Source organism: Pezoporus flaviventris, unplaced genomic scaffold, assembly GCF_033815535.1.
Source record: "Pezoporus flaviventris isolate CSIRO_AGI_PZ_B2104156 unplaced genomic scaffold, CSIRO_AGI_Pfla_v1 ptg000073l, whole genome shotgun sequence".
In the NCBI taxonomy this organism is placed as follows: Eukaryota; Metazoa; Chordata; class Aves; order Psittaciformes; family Psittacidae; genus Pezoporus; species Pezoporus flaviventris.
Window position 1 is genome coordinate 2,294,819 of NW_026892621.1, and position 8,831 is coordinate 2,303,649.

The 8,831-nt window shown below is 58.5% G+C and overlaps 1 long non-coding RNA gene across 1 annotated transcript; it reads right to left on the bottom strand.

Annotated features, from left to right (window-relative positions):
• Positions 1-3,384, bottom strand: LOC133279288 (uncharacterized). The gene is made up of 3 exons (XR_009746835.1): positions 3,222-3,384; positions 2,229-2,321; positions 1-280 (listed from the first exon to the last, which is right to left on the bottom strand). It is a non-coding gene; the product is annotated as an uncharacterized LOC133279288 (long non-coding RNA).
• Between the last annotated feature and the right edge of the window lie 5,447 nt (positions 3,385-8,831).

The window sequence follows — 8,831 nt, forward strand, 5'->3', positions numbered from 1 at the left end:
AGCATTTAAACACAAGTGTTTTAATTTTTAGAACTATATTTATAACCTAGGAAAGGAGACAAATTTACATCACACTCAACATGCAACAATGCAGCAGCCTGCAAGAGCTTTGGAGTGCCTTTCCCAAGTGTCTGATTAACTCAGCAACTCACGTCAAAACGTCGTCAGGTTTTCTCTGCTGGAGCCTCTTTCCCAAGCCAAATCCAAAGAAGCACACAGCAAACATGGGTGTCACTCCGATAATAGGAGCTGCCATTCCTCTGTATAAGCCTCAGACTCCCTGCAAGAAACAATATCACAAGAATTAATTGGTTTTGCATACTTTGCAAACATCAACTTACTGAGAAGAGAACAGCTACAATACAGTGTCAGTCATACAACCAAATTAATCACAGGAATAACGGGGTCTGTTGTTCATTTGTAATGATACATGTTTAGCTGAGGCTCAGCGGTTGTTACAAGGGAACAACCTTGTAACAGGCACCACTTATACCCTCCTGTTCCAGTACTGGTCATCCTGTACTTATATCTCAAGTATGAGGAAATTAAGTTGAAAGCCAACAGAGTAATAGTCCTAAGGATTTCGTTGCAAGTCTTATTCATAAGTGTGCTTTATTAACAAGTCATCAAATGCAGTAGTGTAAAATCCTGACACTGAGCCTGAGAATGCTGGATTCACTCTCTAAATAAAGGAAGATCCAAGGAGACCAACCTGAACAACTTCACTCCCCACACAAACTCGAATTTGAAACGAGTTCAAGAGCAAATTGTTGGGTTGTTTTTTTCTGTCCCCAAGTCAAAACCTTTTCAGCATACAAATTTACACTCCTGATGTTTCCTTTCAGCAGGCTACACACATGGAAAACTTCTCATGCTGACCCCAGCAGCAGCAGTTATTTCATTTATCTTGCCTTTGAACTGAACTTTATCTAACAGAAAGGAGTTATCTTTCTAGATAAAGGCTAGATGCACAAATTAAATATTTGCTGGTCTGTCCACCCCTTTCTTTCCTCTCCCAAAATAAATTACTGTATCTCAGTACGTGTCTGTACTCTTATAGGCACAACTGACTGTAATTAAACTGGATGTGGCTGAGAAAGATCAGACACTCCTGCTCAACCTTCCTGTGAGCAGTTCCCCGTTTCCATTTCCCCCAGAGGGAAAAAAAGGCCTTGGCAGGGAGGTTTAATAGTTTTCCTCATAAAAATTGATGAGTATTGAGTAGGAGTTGAGAGACGGCATTCCTTCGAACTTCACATCAAAAGGCTATTATTATGGTTCGGCTCTAATGTCTGTGCTTCAGCAGGGGTGTTAAAAAACACAGGAGATTCAGGGCTAAAAAAGCATTTCAGTGCTTTGTAGGAGAGACTAGGGAAACAAGATTTATTTTGGTTGCATAACAACCTGTTAATACCATCATGAAAGAAGATTTTGGATATGAGGCAGACCTTAGTTACCCAACAAGATCCAATGGTTAGAAATCAGACTAGTAAACCAACAGTTGGGCTTTACAGCCATTGTTTCTAAGTGGTAAATAGCTGCTGGGAAAACTTGTGAAGCAGAAAAATAGGTTCTGTGTCACTTACAAGACTTTAAACCAAGGCTGCCTGTCCTTCTAAAACCAAAATAGACTAGGGTTCAATCACGTGATAGGGCTGATTCCGGAGTGAAAGCCACTGTCCACCTTCTGAAAACTGAACAAAACTGCTACAAAACATAACTGCCCCTCTGTTATCCAAAAACCAAATAGAAAGAGAAATAAAACTGCCTATTAATGCTCCTCTGCCTTCTTGCAGGCGGTATAACACATTATAGAAAAAAGCAAAAATACTACTTGTATCAACAAAGTTGATATTCTGCCTATATCAGCATTTCCAGAGACAACTCCAAATACCAAAGACAGCAAGATTCCACTGACTGCAACAACAAAGCTGGCAAACAGCTGCCAACATTCACTCCAGCCTATAACTTCAGGCATTAATAGCATGCTATTTTGAACCAAAAGCGTTTAACAAAATAGAGACATACACATGGAGGTCATGTGGATGACAAGTATTCCACAAATTTTTTAACCCATCTATAAACTTGGATTAGAACCACTCCAGCTGGTAACCCCAGAATGGTGTAGTCTCCAGGAGGGCAACATTCCCACACGATTCCATTCCTGCCACACACAGAAACAACTGATGTTTTTGGCAGGCGCTGCAGATGACATGCTAACACTGTACCTCTCCAACCAGAGTCTTTCTGAAGCAGTCAAAGGTCCCAGAATAGAGCAAAGGCTGACCAGGCTGCAGCTTCAGCTGGGTTTGCAGTCTGACCTAGTGAGATGAGATATGAAACCAATATTTTATTAAATATTACTGTATAAATTTTAATTCTGAGAATACCTCTATATGAAATATATCCCTGGAAGTGCTCAAGGCCAGGTTGAATGGGGCTTGGAGCAACCTGATCTAGTGGAAGGTGTCCCTGCCTAAGGCAGGGGGCTGGAACTGGATGAACTTTAAGATCCCTTCCAGCCAAAACCATTCTATGTTATGATGATATGATTGTTACAAAATAAGCTTTGTGACTGGACTTTATGATGGCGTTAGAGATTGACACCACTTTCACCCTTTGCAGAAGAGACTGAATTTTAATGCATTTAACTATTAACATATTCAGTGAATTAATCGCTGGGATGACATCAGGATAACACCCCCACCTCATTACCCGAGAGCTAATGTCGTGTCACTGCTCCACTTCCTCACACATTTGGGGGGGGGGGGTGTGTGCACCCTCCTTCTGCACCCCATTTGTCTCCATGTGTCTGCCCTGCGTCTCCTGACCCAGAGGGCCGGGTCCCCGCCGCAGCCCGGTGCTGACGGGATCAGCTTCACCTCCCGACTCCTTCCAACGCCAAAAACACCGACGCCCTTGTTTTAACGTTTACCACAAACCAGCTATAAACGGGACCCGGCGGCCTCCGCACCGGCAGAGGGCGCCCCGGCGCATTACCGGCCCCACGAGGTACACAGGCACCTTAAAGCCGTCCAGCCTCCCTCCGCGCGGTGCACGTCGGGATACGTAGTCCTCCCACCACCGCCCGCAGGCAGCCGTGCTTCTCCCCGCGCAGTGCCCGCCCAGAACCGTAGTCCCCGCCGGCTGCCACGGCCTGAACCGAACCGAACCGAACCGCACCGCACGGCACCGGGCCCCGTCGGTACCCACTGCCTCACCTTGATGGTGTCCAGCGGGTGCCCCACGAACACCAAGCAGACCCCCCCGAAGCCGCCAGCAAAGAAATTCTTCACGGGGCTGATGGGCTGCGCCTGCTCCGCCAAAGCGGCGGCGGCGGCTGAAAAACCGGGCCAGAGCGTTGCATTCCCGCCTACCCCGTGCCGCCCCGTGACCTTTACCCCAGGGCCGGGCCGCGAGGCACGCCGGGATGCTGGGGGCGGTGAGCGCGGGGCAGGTCGGGAGCGCGGCAGCAGCTGCGGGACCTTCCCCCATCGAGCGCTGCTACCGGCTGAGGTTCCGCCGGGCCCAGAGCGGCTCCTGAGAGCACTTACGCGGCTCGACCCCCTCCCTCGCCTCATCCCTCTTCTGGGGCTTGGTTGTGTTCGGAGCTGGGGCCCCGCCCGGCGGAAGTGACGCCCCGTGGAGGCCGGTGCTTCCGGCGCGCAGGCAGGAGGAGCCCGGCAGGAGGAGCCCGGCAGGAGGAGCCCGGCGCCGCTCCCTGCCCGCCACGCCGCCGCACGGCCGCGCTCTCTCGCGGGCCCGGCGCCCCGGCTTTTCCCGTCCCCGAACCCAGGCTCCACAACTCCTCCTTCCCCGCACCCGTCCCGCCCTCTCGCCCTTGGCGCAGCCCCCTTGCTCCTCCGTGCAGGCTCCCCCCAGCAGCGGGCAGTCCCACTCGCCCTCCCCAGGGCAGGCCCTCCCCCCCACCCCTCCGCCCCTGTCCCGGTACTGCCCTGTCCTCTCCCCACCGTCAGGGCCTGCAGAGCCCCCGGCTCTCCTCCTCACAGCAAGGGAAGTAGCAGCCTCCCCCTCCCGGCCCGCCCTCCACGGCTCAGGGTACGGGAGGTGAAGGTGGGAGTGAGGAGGGGAGGCGGGACTGGGGCACCTCAGGTCCTCACAGGAAGGTGCGCGAACGGGGCGAGTCACCCCAGGCCCGAAGTACCGCTTCCAGACGGGCTCCGTCCTCCGCCGCTTCTCTGTGCCTGACAAACATCCCCCCTCACACCAGAGACTTCTCCGCACACAACCCCCTCACCGCGGGGAGCGAAGCCGCGGCTCCCTTCTGCACTCTCCGCGCCGGGCAGAGCGAGCTGCGAGAGTGGCGCGGGGTGGCGGGGCGGCAGGCGAGCAGCGTCGTTGCCAAATCCCACTTCCCTGCCGGGACGGGGGCAGCGGAGGAAAGGCCTCCCCCGCCATGCCGGCCCTCCGCACCCCTACCCCGGCTGCCCTGGCAGCGACCGCCGGCAGGCTCTCCTCCCGCCCTCGGCCTAGTTGCCTCAGCTCCCGGCTGGGCAGCAGAGCTGCAGGGGAGCTACGATTTCCCCTTTCCTCCCGCGCACATACACCCCACCGGCCCCCCGCACCTTCCCCGAGCAGGCGCCCCTTTCCCCATAGCAGGCCCCGGTCCCTCAGAGTCCCGCCGGCCTCCTCTCCCCGACACCGGATCGGCTCTCCCCGCGCCGCCCGCCAGCCCGGGTACTTGCTAGTTGTCTCCGCAGTAGCAAGGCGGACTGGAACTTCGCCATTCCCCCCACCTCTGCCCGCGGAGGGAGTCCCGGCGGCGGCGGGGAAGGCGCGGCTCCTGGTGCTCCGAGAGCCCGAGGCGGCGGCGAGTGGCCCTCGGCCCTTCCGCAACGCGCCCCCCGGCGGTCTGGCTCCGCGCCGGCCGCCGCCGCAGCACGCAGGGTCCCGGACAGCGGCGGGCGGGCGGGCGGGCGGCCGGATCCCCCTACCGCCCTTCTCCTCACCCCGCCCGCAAGGAATTTCACTGCACTCCACACCCCAAAGTGACCACACTCTATTATAATGCAGAATCTATTAAACAAGCACACTGAAACCAATAAACACACTAAAAGCAAGCATACTAATGTGAATTAGGTAAATATCTCTATTGAATGAGTATAATAAGACCAGAGATATATGAGTACTGGAGAAAGTTAGCAATGCATCTGATCATTACTGCATAGAAAGAACAGAGACGAAGAAGAAATACAGCGTGGGGCAGCCCCGAGCGCTCCTGCGCGCCCCTGTGGAAGCCGCGGTTGCCGACGTGTCCATTTTCAGCAGCACGCACGGGAGCTGCGTGAGCATCCTCCTCTGCCCCCAGCTCTCGCCAGAAAGACCTGAAGGGACATGAGGGCTGCACGTTTCAATACAACACATTTGTCACCAGCAAGGGCAACCTTGATTCCAATGGGTGCCAGTGCTGGGCTGTCCCCCTGAGAGCTCAGGAGGAGCCTGTGATGCCCTTACTAGCTGTAAGGAGCAAAGCTTGCTCTGCCTGCGTTAAAACCCAGTCCAGTTCTGAGCACAGATTTCCCCTGAATCTCAGGTGCGGCGCTTGGCAGCTGCTGAGATCAGAAACCTGGTGGTTTGCACTCGGTTTGTTATTTTCCGTGGGCGTTCCCTGTGTGCCCCTGCTACCTCTCTGGGAAGTACGCTGAAAGTGTGGCTGCAAGAGCTCTCTAAGACTCGATGTGGACTTTTAGCAAGCGGGCATTCTTTACCGCAGCGCTGGCCGCAAGGGGCCATCCGGCACATCTCCGCTGCCGAGTGTTGTGGGGGCGACCACGACGTGGCCCCTGCTCAGTCCTGAGGAGCAGGGCGGGCTTTGGCCGCCCCACCAGCCCTCTCCCTCTCCGGCGAGGTGAGGCCGTGCAGACAGCCCTGCCCTCCTCAGCTGGGCTGCAGGGTCCGCACGGCAGGGCCGTGGCACGGGAGATGCTCAGGGGAACCGTGTTCTTGTGCGGTCCCTGGCATCGTCCGTGCCATGGTGCCTGCCCGGCAGGACACAGCAGGGCTCTGGAAGCTGCAGGCACAGAGGCGAGGGTGGGCTAAGGACAGGGGTGGCCCAGGGAGGCTGGCTGTCAGGGGCACGGGTGGCACAGGGCTGTCAGTAGAAGGCGGCTGGAACGGCGGGGCCGGTGGAACAGGGCCACGAGCTGTAGAACGCGGCGACTGCCGAGGTCCCTGGGCGCGGCTCCCGCAGCGCGTGCCGGGCCGGTGGCCGTTGCAGAGGAGACCGAGAGCGATGGCGCTGCCGGGCCGGTGGCGCTGCCCTCGGCGCTGGCCGTCGGCGCTGCCAGTGGCGCTGTTGGTGGCGGTCACCAGCCTGCTGCAGGGATCGCTGCTGGGAGCGGCGCTGGGCTTGGGGGGTGCCTGGTGGGCGCTGCGGTCCCGCCCGCCCGCCAGGCGCCTTCTGCCCCTGCGCTCTCCCCCACGGTGGCTGCCCCCCAGGCCCTGTCCCCCACTGCGGCTGCCCCCGTACAGGCCCAGAGCCAGCCTGATCGCCCGCTTTCCCACCGCCTGGGACGTGATGGCTTGGCGCCTGCGGAGGAAAATGGCCAGTACCAGCGGGCCGGCCACTGTGATCGGCCGAGGTGTGAGCACCTCGACCCGCGGCAACTGCCTTGGGTGAGCGAGGGAGTAGGATGTGCGTGGGATAAGGACACGGGTGGCCCAGGGAAACGGGTGGGATGAGGACACGGGTGGCAGTAGGACACTCCTTGTCAGGGGCACAGGGACCCTGGGTGTCAGGGATGAAGGTGGCAGGGGGACACGGGTGGGATACAGAGACAGGTGGCACAGGGACATAGGTTGTGAGGGCTGCAGGTGGCACAGGGCACGGGTGAGATGAGGACACGGGTGGCCTAGCGATGGCCATAGTGCTGCCCTTGGCGCTGCCCTGCGTGGTGCTGCAGGGATCGCTGCTGGGAGCAGGGGCTCCTGGTGTGCAATGCGACCCTACCAGCCCGCATCGCTCCTGTCTTCGTGTGGCCCGCACGGCAAAACGGCCTCTACAGTGGCCCAACCGCAGACACCATCCGTGCTGAGAGACCCCGTCGCGCTGCTACTGCTTCTGGTGAGCTTGGGAGGAGGATGGGATCGGATCTTCCTGCCGCTAACAGTGCTGTGACCATTGTGCCCCAGCAGAGCTCCACCGCAGACCGTGCGCCACCGGCACCCGCTCCCGCAGGACCTGAGCCCTGAGGCCATTTTCGCCCGGGTACGCCAGGACAGTCAGATGCCCAGGGGCTCCCCGTGGGCCCAACGCCCTGCAGCGCTCCGCAGCCCACGGCCCAGCGCTCTTTTCCTGTCCCCACTTTGCCCTGGCCGGTCTGCAGGGGGGACACATCCAGGGGAAAGGAAAGGGCAAAATCCCTTTGCTGTGCTGGCACCTTTCCAGCTGGAGGCAGCAGCACGTGTGGGAGCCCTGCGTTCCCACTTTGACACGGGTCTCCTCAGCACCTGCTGAGCTGTACTAAAACACTGCTCACATCCTGGGCTGGGCTTGCAGATGTGAGAGTGGGATGTAGTCGTGGCTAATGGAGCTCTGCAGCTGCGCAGGGAAAGGTTTTACCCAGGGTGGGTCAGTAGGGAAGGGTTTGCTCTGAGGTCACTTGCCTCAGAGCCTGGAGGCCGCTTGCTCCCAGAGTGAATTCAGTTTGGGGTGCTCAGACTTTGCCCTCCATGGACATTGCGGAGGGCTGTTGAGCAGCGTTGAAGTAAGAGAGGTTCCGGGCTCGGCAGCCAGCACCAGGGAGATGGGATTTACTCTGTGGTGAGCAGGAGGAAGGGAGGCTGTGCTCCCCTGAACCAAATGAGTTACTCCTGGTCTCTTTGCACATTCCAATAGAAGAGGATGTGCGTGAGGGAGACCCTGGAGTCCGGCGCTGGATCCTACCGGGAGGTGCCACATCGGACAGGAAGGTAACGTAGCGCTCAGCCAGCTAGTGCCTGCTTGTCAATGCCAGCCAGGAAGAAAGCAGTCACCTTCCCAGCTGACCCGGTGCCCAAGGCCTGCTCTCCACCAGAGCCGGGCTATTCCAGGCCCGTGAGACATGGCTGCTGGGTCACCCAGCGGTGGGGAAGCCCCTTTGTTGTGTCCATCAGCATCCCCGCTGCCTCGTTCCACTGCCGTGCTGGCGGCAGCGCTGAGCGGCACCATCCCCGCCCTGCCCCAGGCCGGGTTGGAGCTTGAAGGGCTCAGACGGCTGCAGCGGTGACGTTGCCGTGTGGCACTGGCATGTCCTGTCCCAGCCTGGCGCTGACCCTAACTGGCTCTCTCCCACTCGCACAGGGAACGGGAATCGCGGCGACGGGAAGAGAGCACCCCGGGGACAGCGAACAAGGCCGTGCAGACCAAGGAAGGTGAGTGTAGGTGGGGCCCAGCTCTGTGCCGGATTGGATGGGCCACCGGTGCGGGCCTGCTCCGATGCCAGGCGGAGCTCATGCCAACACTTCCTCAGCTGAAAGAGAGAGGAAACCGCGCGTGCCCATTGCGGAGAGGGCCCCGTGGCACAGCGCGAGATGTGGCCACGTGCGGCACCTTGTGTGGTTTGTGGTTCGGGAGGGCAGCGTGCAAGGAGCGTCCGTGGTGGTGGGAAGGGGCCGCTGGCCCGTGGAGCCCCAGCAGGCTCTTGTGAGAGCTTCCCCACGGATCTCTTGTGGCCAAGCTGCTGCCCCGGGGCATCGCAGCCCTGTGCTCAGCTTAAGGCCGTGTCCCTGCCTCTGCCCTCCGGGATGGGCATCCAGAGAGCAGTGAGAAGGGACAACCCCCTTGGTGCAGGCCGAACGCCTCTGCTGGGAGCTGCTCCTGACTTGTCTCC